This window comes from Callionymus lyra, chromosome 18 (genome assembly GCF_982586985.1).
Source record: "Callionymus lyra chromosome 18, fCalLyr1.hap1.1, whole genome shotgun sequence".
Lineage (NCBI taxonomy): Eukaryota > Metazoa > Chordata > Actinopteri > Syngnathiformes > Callionymidae > Callionymus > Callionymus lyra.
The window spans coordinates 7589898-7602834 of record NC_141835.1 but is presented as its reverse complement, the minus strand read 5'-3'; the positions used below and the strand labels follow the sequence as shown (position 1 = coordinate 7602834).

At 37.3% G+C, this 12937-nt stretch overlaps 1 protein-coding gene across 2 annotated transcripts in view; it reads left to right on the top strand.

The window, feature by feature from the left end:
- zdhhc14 (zDHHC palmitoyltransferase 14) overlaps positions 1-12937 on the top strand; it is a 41566-nt gene that overhangs the window by 1215 nt on the left and 27414 nt on the right. The window lies entirely within an intron of this gene.

Below are 12937 nucleotides of genomic sequence, written 5' to 3'. Positions count from 1 at the left end.
AGAGTTGGTTTCAGATGTAGGTCGGTTATGTCATCGCTCCGGAGTCGGTTGTATTTTTTTTTTTCTTTCTGATCTCGAGCCAAATCCCTAATGAATGGCTTCAGAAGAATCGCTGCCTCAGCGAGGTCGCAAGAAGTCCTTGCCGGTGTCGATCTTTAATGTCGTGTCTTAACATGACGCGGTGAAGTATCTGCTCTGGAATCCACGCTTACGGTCGGGAATACTAGGATTAGCTTTTTGATTCTTGAGCTCCTTATCTAAACCTCCTAACAGCTGGTTTGTCCAGTTTCGTTCGGATTATCATATTCACTCCCGTCAGGTGACTTTTTTTTTATCTGTGCCGGCCCGTCCGCATTCTCTTCTTCACCTCACCTTTTATTTACTTTGGGTTCAGTTCTGCTGTCATGACAGGCCATGAAGAAAAGGAAAGAAAGAAGGGAGTTAGAAAATCATGACATTGTTGGAAAAAATATACATTTTTGTGGTTATTTTTATATGATTTATTTATTTTCACATCATACTCCCCCCCCCTTTAAAAAAAAATCTCATCTATTTTTATTAAAAAAAACATGAAATAATAACAAAACTAAATGTCAAAAAGAGGCAACCGTTAAAGGATAGAACATTAATGATTTAAACAAGTATTTATATACATTCATACATAATGAGTAGTTATTATTAGAGAGGATAATAAACTTTTTTTTTTTAGTTTCGGTCGTAGCATTAAAGTCATCATTCAAGTCTAAATGTTGTTTAAAACTCTTATAAGGACGACAAATATTCATTATTACTTGTATATACATCTTTGAAAAACCTTGTTTTTTAAATTTTCTTTCAGTTTTTTGACATGCAAAACATTTGCAAAGGACAAACTAATTTATTAGTTATTATTAATTATTAGTTAATTATTTATGTATTGTCGATTAATTATTTCATTTTGTTGATTATTATTATTGTTTTTTTTGTCTTATTTATTTATGTTTTGCAATGCATTGTGGGAGAAGACTACAATTGATCTATGCTGTATGTCTTGCATACATGTATATTTGACCATAAAATAACTTGAACTTGAAAAGAAATTCTAATAGAAAAATAGTTTAAAATTATAAATAAGGAGTAAAATAGTTACATTTCGATATATTTATCTCTTGTGTTCTCTCACCGACCTCTGAGTAAACACAGTCAAAGGGCATGTGACCCCTGGACCGCACTTTGCTTTGGAACGTTGACCCTTAAAATACGTTGACAAAAGTCAGGCGTCTCATCAATTCACTCATCAATGGACCCCGACTCTGCACAAAAAAAACATATTTTATTTACCGCAAGCGTATCTCTGAGACGCCCCTTTATTCGTTCCGGGGTTTTTCTGGTTCCCATTTTCATTCCAGAGCAATATCTGAGGCAGTTTTTCTATTGGTGGAAGTTTTTTTTTTCAACACGCTCGCTAATTTTGCTCTAGAAGTGCACGGCTCGGTGTTTCATAACCGGAGGAGTCGGATCCAAGTTCTATTTTCTCTCCGTTAATCAACGTTCCCGGTGTTTCCCGAAGGAGTTTTCTCTCGTCTTCCCTCCAGCTTGGCTTCACAACCTGTAATCTAACGTCTGTGCGTTCACCTCGACTGAAGTCTACGTGTTGAAACTGACCCGAGCACGCGTGTGACGCACGCCTCTTGCCCCAATAGTCATCGCCCCGGGGTCAATCAGAGAAAAAAACCCCGTCTTTTCCTGATAAGAATCCTGTCCCGTCATGAGCTTTGTTGCTCAGTTGGACCTGTTATCAGGGTAAAGTGCTGGCCGGGGCAGATAGAGACTAATACACGCAACACTTTACTGCCAAACAAACATGGCTCCATTACTGTGATTGAGCAGAAAGATTACATGACAGTGTCCAGTGTATTAAACGCCCTGATATTGACTTTAATGTGATTGCTTTTTGTACGTACATGCCATTGGATAGACACTGATTTTTTATTTTTTTTAACAGACTAAACCCTCGCAATCCAATTTATGCTCAGTCTGTTATCATGTCGTATTCAAACTTCAGAAGTAAAAATATATATATCATTAAGACAACGATGGTAAAAAATAATGATGTATTAAAGCTTTTGCAGTAAACAAAAAAAAGCAAAATTAAAATCTACTTTTGATGAGGTAGTATGTACTGTATGTAGTCAAAATGTGAATTTATGTTCATTTTATAAATATTAGAGGTGTGTATTGGCAAGATTTTGGCTAAATAATACGTATCGCAATGTGAGATACTGTAGGAACAAGAATATATTTGTAGTATTCTCCGAGTACTTCACTCTGGTGTTTACAGACCACATGACTCTTGAAGAAGTCGTAACTGCTTTCACTTGTTTTCAAACCAGAATATGTCCAAACATCAGCTTTAAAAGCTGCTGGAGACGACTGTATCCTCTCGTCCTCAGTCATCGCTGTGGTCTTGCAGGATTTTATTGTTTGTTTAGCTGCGGAGCACGCATTTAATTGCAACACAAAAATGTACAAACACAGTGACGTTTTTTTTGTACATTTTAAAAGCTATTTCATTCAACACACAATTTCTTAAAATGTAAATAAAATAAAAGTAACTATGATACAAATAAAATCGCATTTGGAAGCCAAAAATATGTACATAATAAGGTAATTTGAAGAATAAATTGTGATATTTAAGTGTATCAAAAGTCCTTCATAATGTTCTTTCAGCAAACACTCCGACATTTCCCCTTTAACAGGCCATTACGTCTGAAATAATCCAATATGTGTCACCGTTTTACTTCTTTAAACACTAGAAACATAAAATCATCTTGTGAAAAAAACATAGTATAAATTCCATTTTAAAAGCCATCTATTTCATTTTTTCTGTCCCTGCTTAAATACACTTTAAATGTATATTTTATTGTTGACGTCCATAAATCCCAAATCTCTGTCCTCTATCCTAAACACTGGCCTATTTAATGGTCACGGTAACAACATCATAATCAGAAACTTATTATTATCATTAATGTACTTTGTAAAAACATGATGATTTAGATTCTTTTATTTTCCAGAAGTTTTCAACATAGTCGCTGAAGCTGCTTCATGTGAGCGTTCCCGCGGTTTCATGTTAAAGTGGAAGCTACCGTGACTGACTGACCACGACTACAATGAGTTACTATATCCACCCCCCCGACCCCCCACACCTCCAGGCTGACCGAGTCCTCCTGACTCTCCTCAGCTTCCAGCCTCAACACTGCAGCCATCAGCAGACATTTATTGGACGGGCTGATGGTCAGCAGACGCGCACATCATTAACACTAATGCATTTCGATCAGACGGGTTTTTTTGGAAGCTCGGTTGTCAGCACAACTCTTCTCGGAGCCAGTGAAGCCTCTATCTGTGTTTACACCCGCTGAACTTTGGGTGTTTTCTGTTTTTTTCGGAGCTTTAAATCTGGGGAAAATCCCCTTTTTTTTTTTTTTTGTATTAATCAGCGATTTATTCAAGAGTGGATTACTGTTTGTTACATCACTGGACATGTCGGTCGTGGAGAGCATCTTCTTTCATACCAAACTTTTGGTTTATTCCCTTAAAAAGGATACATTTAGTGGCAAAAAAAAGCAACATTTTTTCAACAAATATTCCTGCAGCTTGTACAACAACAAGCGCTAATGGACGCACATTAAATTCTCCCACTTAGCTGAGGCAGCATCTCATACGAAGAGGTTCCAAGAATCCTTTTTTTTTGAGGAGGAGGAAGAGGAGGAGGAGGTGTCCATTAGATTAATTCAATTTATCAAATGATTCATGTTTTTTTTATGGTGGAAATATATCCCATTCAGTATAATTTCTCAAGTCATCAGGCCAATATGCAGACTTCGAATGATCTTTACGCGACGTCCTGTGTACCTTGTGCTGTGTCTCAAATCGCATACTTCTCTTAGTATACTAGAAGTTAGTATGCATCAGGATAGTGTACGTACTAACTAGTACGCAAATTCTCCACAGATAGTATGTCTCAAATCAAACACTGCTGCTACGCACTAACAGGAAATGACGCGATAGATTCTTCTTCTACTTCTATTTAAAGATGGTTTCAACCAGCTGTTTGAACGCTATCGCCACCTGCTGGCAGCATGATTTGCAACTTTGGAAAAAGAAATAAAGAATAAATATGAGAATCTAAATATTCGCGAGATATTTAAGCTGGTATCAGCAGCGAAGACGTGTCATCCTTCTACTGCTGCTGAAAATACACCTGTAAGTATATGAATATATATGCGTTTATATATGACGTAACTTCCGTTTAAAACGTCACTAAGATGGCGGCTGTTTAGTGTGGTTAGTGTCCATCGAACCATACTCAGTTTTGTGGGCGTTTTAGTGACAATTTAGTGTGCATGGCGCACTCAATTTCGCATACTAAGAATTGAGACGCACTTACGCACTAAAAATACTAACTTTGAGTACGCTAGTATGCGATTTGAGACACAGCATCGATGAATGTGTTCTATAGCGAGTCTCTTTCTGGATCACATGACTACTCGCGTACGTGTCACATGTCGCTACATTAGTTCTGGACCTGACGTGGGGTTGAGTCATGAGTTATGGTGAGTAAGGTTCATATTTGATGCCACTCCTACTTGAAAACTACTTTTATTTACATTCATCAGCCATTTTTAACACACCCCTGGTTATGTTTTTCAAGTCAATGTTATCATAACCAACACATTTGATTAATCCTCACCTCAAGCTGGGGAAGAAAAAAAAGAACGACTGAGGACACTTGAAGGAGAGAAAGAAAGCTTCTTCTCCATTAAAGATGTTTCAATTCCAAATAAATATTTCCCCTGGCAAGGACGGGGATGTTTTGATGTAGATTTGGGATCCATTTGTTGACTAATGAGCGCCTCAAAGATAATCCCGGTGTCACCAGAGGACGTTTCTTCTCTCGCTTTCCTCCTGCTTTTTTTTTTTTTTTTTTTAAAGGTCTATTTTACGATCCCACTTCCAGACAGACTTTGTCCTGTTTATTATTCCGCTGCAGGTTTCCTGCTGACGTCCATGTGTGCTGCTTTCGCTCACGCTGTTTGAACCTCTGCGCAGTTCAGCGTGACGCCAGATGAAAGTTTCACGCTTGAAATTCAAGTTTTACTCTTTTTTTGTGACTCGTCCAGTTGTAGCAACGCATTTCCTGGTGCGTCGGTTCGTGATCCGTCTTCTAGCTGTGTGCAAGGGTGACTTTCCTGGGGATTTGAACCAGCAACTACACTAATGCTTACATACTTTTATTTAAATGACAGCAACTTGCAGTGAAACTGAGTCATAAATAACTAATATCCCCTTTTTTTTTATCTGACTAAAGTTAATATTTTCAATTGGTTAATATATTAATTCATTTAAACTTAATAACTATATCACTCAGAAATATTCGGTATTATAATTTTGGTTACACGGCGTAACACAACAAATATGATCATATTATGGGATTCGCTCAAAGAACAAATTTAACAGCAGTTATCTTGCAATGCCTGCTGGGAAACCCTTTTAACAATAGGAACGGATGAAATTCCGCTGAAAAGTTGATCTAATTGTTTTACTTATTTCTTGTTCTCCACTTGTTCAAAGTTGTCATTATGTGTTGTTGACCTGTAATGAAAAGCTACAAATTTAATGACTTGAAAGATGAATATATGTGGTATTTGCCTCAGTTTTCCCACCGAACGTGAATTTAGTTTTGAGCGTAGGCATTAGCCCAGTGATGCTGTTTCTGTAATACCTTAAGTACCTTAATTCCTAGATTTTTTTATATTTCTATTCATCAGATTTTGTAGATAAGTACAGACATCACAGGTAAACAAAAATAGAAGTCAGTACATACATATACAAGAATAATAAGACGCATACAAATAAGTAAAAATTGTACAACAGTTTCTAGTCCAAAAATGAGACCTAGCAGAAATGTCTGAGGGTCTCTAGAGAATTTACGACTGAGGATATTTCCAATAGGTTTATGACATTAACCCAGAATATTTGCACCTTTTTAGTACAATTTCAAAATATATGAGAATGATTACCACATTCTCTCCAACAGTGTTAGAACTTAACCCTAAAAGTTTACCCTAAAATCTTATTAAAACCAAATTCCCTCCATCTTTTTGATCTCGTAGATCTTTGCTATGTTCTACACATTGAATGTTCTTAATTCCTAAATTCAAGTTGACTTGATTATGTATTGAAGCAGGTTTTTTATTAGATGTATTCTTTTCTATTTTTTACGGCAACACGATGTATTCATGGACATCTTTTTTTTTTTTGACCTCATTGGCATTCCCTGAATGTTTTTAGCTGCGATAAGAAGAGTGTTAATGTCCCTGGAGCAAGGAATGGTGTAGCTTTATTGCATTGTTATTAAGACAACATTACTCTCGTCGATTCAGGTATATAAATATATTTTTATAGCGTCATAACGCAAGTTATCTCAGGGCACTTTAGGGTCTGAGAGTGTGAGAGTCGATGTAATGACAAGAGGAGGATTTAAGGACGAGTGTGGGAAGACTTTAAGCTTAAACACTCTGTTCTGATGCACAAGGTTCACTAACATGACGGCCATCTGTTATCTTCACCATCAAAGTGTCCGTCCCCCGGTAGATAAAAGAGGAAACACTCTTGACTTTTTTAAGAGACATGATAAAAACGCTGCATCGTCACATGAATTTCAGGATCGTCCTGTCGGTGACTCACTGTAACTCACTGAACTTTCTACTGAGCAAAGAATGTCCTGTGAGTGTGTTGTTTCAACAGCTGGTACATTTGGTTCAGAGGGACAACCTCCGATAATATATACATATATATATGTGTATTAATAGTATATTAGCTGGTGAATAATTGTGGCTCTTGCATAGCGAACAGAGAACCTTGGAAATGGTTCAGCCATTGGGATTCTTGAGCCACCCACTCCAGGGTGAAGGCAAATGTTTGCCAGAGACTCCAGCTAAATAAATATTGCGGAATAGTCTCTCCACATTATTCTCGGTGTCGCACGCATGATCGGACCAGAGACAAAGGGCACGAAACATGTTGCCATAACAAGCCTGTAAAGTGCCGTTCACCGGTAACCGATGACGACATGATTGACAGGTTAATAGTTTTCGGTCGATTTTTAAAGAACTGTTTTCCAGTGTGAATACTTTTGTCTTAACATCAAGTGTCAGGCTGAGCTGACACTTGATGTTAAGACAAAACTTTACATATCAAGTGTTTAGTTTTGTGTTTTCAAATATTTCCACTTATTTCTGAAAATTTTACTTCTGGCTACATCGACTTCTCTGACTGATGAATGTTTGGCTATTTTCGGTTCTACGCTCGCTGCTGGGAAAGATAAACATGAGATTTTGAACCCTCCAATGGTTCGAGGGCCAAAGTAATTTTCACGTGGTTGGTCGGATGTTTGGCCAAAATCGAAGTAGATTAATGTTCATGTTGATATTGTGAGCTATAAAGATGTGAGTGTTTACTTATTAAGTAAATAAACTTGTATTGTCAAAGTCAACAATTATACAGAGACTTCCAATGACGGAACAATTTAATTGAACGAATGGAATTTGGTCGGGGAGTTTTTGAACAAGCTGTACAAACAAAACAAAATCCTGTTCCTGCCTTTGAAAATGTATAATTCTACTAGGAGCCTGTATTATTTGTTTTATTAGAAGTGGATATTTGACGTTTTTTTATGGGCACTCTGTACTAGCTATGGCAGGGGTGGCTAATTAAACCGTTTTGGTTGCGAATTGGTAGAAATGCCTTAAAAAAAGATAGTTAAAAGGTAAAATGATTGATTAGTTGGTGATAATTATTTGCAAAGCGCCTTTTTAACAGCGTCATTTGAGTAGTCGAATAAAAAACTGTTGAAAAATAAAAGGAAAAGGTATGTTACATTTAAAAAATGTAGCCGAAATGAATGTGAACCTTGTCTATATCTGAGCTGTGGCCTGAAAGATAATCCGAGGCACGCCCACCTGAAAGAATGTTGGAATTTGGCATTTTTTAAATATTTGCTGGTGAAATTAACGATTTAAAAAACCGAAGTAAATCCAAATCTAAGGTTAATTGAAGTAAATTTAAACCTAAGCTAAATTTAAGGTAAACTTCTATGTAGACCTAAGTTAAACTTAAGGTAAATGTAAGTAAAATCTAAGGAAAAATGAATAAAATGTTTAAATATGGCGTTAAAAAAAAGTTTACTGACTTTTTTCAGCCCTTTTTGACGTATATTTTGAGAAAATTCCCACTAAAACTAGAGGAGGAAGCCTGAAGTCACCATATATTGTTGTCTCTCCCCAATACTGCTAATAAACGGTGTTGTGCAGTCGAGTGAGTTATTGGATAGTCTCAGGAAAGTAGTGACATGACACTTGAATCCTGAGTGAAAAATGTAATCCATAACGGAAACTCACCAGACTCTGCTCCCCCCTTTGGGCTGTAACTGACCCAGTGTCCCACATAAGACACGGAATATGACTAAGTAGTTTTTATATAAATCTGGATTTCCTAGAAGTGAAACTGAACCTGCTGACTGTAAACAAAGAGTCCCCAGAGTTGACGTCATCCAGAGTCGCTTTCTCTTGTGTGCTCCGGACCTGGAACCGGTCAGGTGTCGCCGACTTGAGTTCATACCAGGTCTGGGTGTGTTTGTTCTTTTTCTTTTACCTTCTACACGACTTCAAAGCGTTTCCTGCCAAAAAGACATTCTTAACAGATGTGTATCGTGTACACGTGGCGATAATCTCGCCAACACATGGCGACAAAAAAAATACACCAAGTGTTTTCAATTGTAAAGTTCAGACGGACCGTAAACGACCTTCTTTCAAATTCTCAGTCATGCGCGTCATCAAATCTATTTTCCCTCCTAAGAAAACACCGCTTGTTCCTGTAGCTGTTTCCATGGCGACCACATTCCTGTTGGAAATATACCATTGGATACTTCTTTTTTTTTTTTTTTTTCATCTCCACGGCAACCAGAATCCCCTAAATTATTATATTAATGTGTATCGGAGATGGTTGTCACGGGCGTCCGACCTCTGCACGGTTACCAAGAAAAGATGACTTATTATTGTCCAAAGATAGATTAGCATTCACAGGATGTCGTAACTCACGAGAGGAAGATGCATTCCTTATGTCTGGTCCACAATCGATGCATTGATCCGGATCAGAGTTTTGGCTTCTGGCGACCCTCCATCTTGTCTGTTCATTCACTTGAGAAACCTTGACATGGTCCGATCCGTGCTTCAGCTTGAAAAGTTGTATTGAACGTTACAATGTGTAGCACTTCTGCTGTTTTTCACCACCGAGCGACATCTATAGTAGTTTATTTTAACGAATAATAATTGACCTTTTATGACAACCATTTGTTTTTTATTAGTATGAGGATTAGCAGTTTCGATACATGCTTTGCCTTTTCGGCACCAACATTTGGTTCTAAGAAGTTTTGTGGATTTTTTCTGAAGGAAAAGTCGGTTGTAAACCACTTTTCTTTTACAGTGGAAATGGTTTACATGAATGCTAGGAGTAGATATTTACCAAAGCTGAAAAGTAAACTCAATATTTGTACCGTGTGTAAATTGATCCTATTGAATTGTTAATCGGAACTGGTATGAAGCTATCAGTATCTAAAGATTGATAGATGAGTACTTTTCACCCTTTTCTATCATGCTCACAATCATCCTAATCTACTAGTAAGTATTGCATATTTTAACCACATCTTTAGAGTCAAATCACAACGTTATATTTGTGAAAACACAATGGAATGTCGGCAAAAGACTCCTAAAGCACTTTCTAAATCAACATAAAGTGAATCGAACTTGTTTATGTATTTGGAATCAAGTCATTTTGTTTTGTCTTTTTTAAGGGCTACAGTTTAGTTTTAACATCTATTAGGACCTTCTAAAAAAACTACACATACCAAACGTTCAGGTCTTTGGCAAGATAGTGTTTTTATCTTTTAATGTTGTTTTTTTGTTTAATAAAATCCCAACAGAATTGGATTATTAGTGCAGGACGATCAGAAAAGGTCACCATTTTTTTCAGCTTCTTTCTAGTTCCAAAATAACTCCCACAATATTACAAAAAAAATAGCTAAAAGAACAAAATTAGCCTAAAAAAAACTAATTTCCCGAAGGAGATCTTCGGAGGGATTAAGAAATTCTATCTAATTTGACTTAAAAAACAAACTTGACTGATGGTTGGGATTATTTTCAGAGTAATCTGTCTTTTTTGAGTCAGAAATGTACGACTGTCGCGACAGGATCTCAGTTTTCTTTGTCCAAAATGACAATGAAAAATGAAAAAACGAGCGTGTTTATAGTGTTTCCTTTCAGTTGGATTGATGGAATATTGCTTTTCTTGTTCTCGGCGTGGTTCCTCCTCGTTTTTCTTTTAAATCCACATGCAAGTGTTTGGCTCACAAAGTGTGAAGCCGGCATTTGTTGGAAGTATTTGTTTGTCTTCTGAGTGAGTGATGGAGTCGCCAACACAAAGTATGCAAAGTAATAATTGACTTTTTATTTTCGATGTCGACGACGTGCGACTGACTACGTGACTGTCGTGAGTTTATCGTGCGTGAACTCTGTCGGCGTCCAGCACAGATGCCTCGGGGGGGTGTTTATCTTTAGACTTTCTGGTCCTGCACTGGGGTGACCCCTTCTGACCCCCCCGCAGATGTCTTCAACACCACTGTAGGGGTTTGTTTTTTTTGTTCCACTCTCGACCCAGATGCAGCTGGTACCACATCTTTAGATAGATTTTATTGTTCTGTGAAGTCTTTTGTTCTCATTCACGAATAAAGACACAACAGTTATTTCTACAATTGATGATGAAAACATCCGTCTCAGTTGTGTATTTATTATGCTCCGCACACGCAATAAATCGATATTTCTTTGCCTCTGCGTTCTCTGCGTCCACGCTCTCTCGGCTTAGAGACGGATCCAGATCGACCCAGTTAAGTTGAAGCTCTCAGGAGCTCCTTCCAATGTTAATTATTTTCCATTTTCATTCCTTTGATGCCATTTTTATTGATGATGCCTTTGTTTTGATTTCACCGGAGATTGCTTTGGATTGTCGAGTGTTGTTTTAAATCCAAAATAATACAAACTCTTTGTTTTGATAGACTGGGAAGAGTGTGGCTTGTGGGCTTTTAACGGCCCTTTTACTGTATTTATGTGGCCGTCTCACACTTTAACTGATTTATGAGTATTTCTTGTCCCCCCTCATAGGAGTGTAAGAAAATTCCCACGATACTTTTACGATATTCAAAAGCACTGTCTTTTTTTGTTTTTGTGACTGAGGACGAGAGGAGACAATCGACTCCTGTAGGGTTATTATTATTGAAAATAATTTAATTGCAATTATTTTCCTGAATATTGCGATAATATTGTTACAGTAAAATGTATTTCTTTTGACTGTTAAGATGAAGTTGTTGTTTTTTTTTAGATAAAGGAAAATTAAGCATAAATTAAAATAAACGGATGTTTATTTAGTTACTTCAATTAGTTGTCAACGGACACGATATATTTACTGTAAATAATTGACAAACTCCTGCTAAAAAGTGTAAACATTTATATTTTTTATTCAATATTAAATAACACAAACTGCTTTTTTCTTTTCGCACGTTTTTGCACAGATTCTCTTGTTTCTCTGTCATCTTTAATTTCACGTGATACAAAAGAATAGATTGTAATTGATAGACTTTGGATTTGTGTGATTGTAGAAGGTAATAAACTTTGGAGTCGCACACAAACGCACAACAGCAGCACACGTGACGTCACAATTGTCCGATGTCGGGATGTAAACGGTGTTTAAAAAATAACTTAAAAAAATTGCGACTATATAATTCAGTGCTAGACTCCGGCAGCTTTTAAAAGCTTGATGTTTGGTTTCAAAACAAATGAAAACCTTAATGACTTCTTCAACAGTCATGTGGTGTGTAAACTCTGCAACCCTAGAGTCAAGTACTCGACTACATATTTAATCTTGTTTTTTTTCGCACTTGTATCGTTTCCCTTGTTTCGTGATTTATATCTTATACACACTGCTTGTCCCTAAAAAAGATGAATACATTCACTCATTTTTGTTTTTGGGATTTCTACTCAAATACCTTTTTATACATTTTTATATCCCAGATACATTATAGTCGTCCATTATGTCACATCATCATAATACGGACAGTTTTTCCAGTGCCCACTTTAATTTGGCTCGACTGCCGCTCACTGCCGTATGTAATGAAGCCCAAAAAGGAAATGTAATTACCAACCTCTCAGTTGGGAACTTCGGTTCCCAGTATCAACCCGAAGAGCCGATCCATCCTCATTTCCCGCTACACTGGGATGTTCTAGTCGGATTATTCTGAAGCGATATCCTGTGACGTCGAGGCCCCATCATTAAGGATTGTAAACACCATGATTACAATATAATGTTGCATGTTTGTTCTGCTCTGGTTCTTCTGTAGGGACACCAGAACAGTGCAGGGTCTAAATATAACCGGGATATAAAGCACGGCGAACAACCGTCTTATTCTTCTGTAATTGCTCTGGTTGAAGAGGTAGAAGAGTGTATTGTCCAGGAGTCGTGTGTCGTCTGACCTTTTCCTCTCGGTAAAGGTCGTTCATCTCCAGCAGTTCGTCGACGGTGAAGATGAGCTGGTTTTCTCGCAATAAGAATAATGTATCGACCGCGATCACGTTTCATCTATCTAAACATTTGTCATTTTGCGTCTACATTATACGAGTTGCTATTGTGATCGACATCAATAATAAATATTAACCTTTTCAGGTTAAAAAATGGCCCTCGGTTTCAATTTCTGGGAACCTTCCTGGAGATGAAGAACGATTGTTTCCTGTTCGACATTGATTTCCGTTCACGGCGTCTTCAAGCCCATTGTCTGCACGAGTGCTCGATCAAT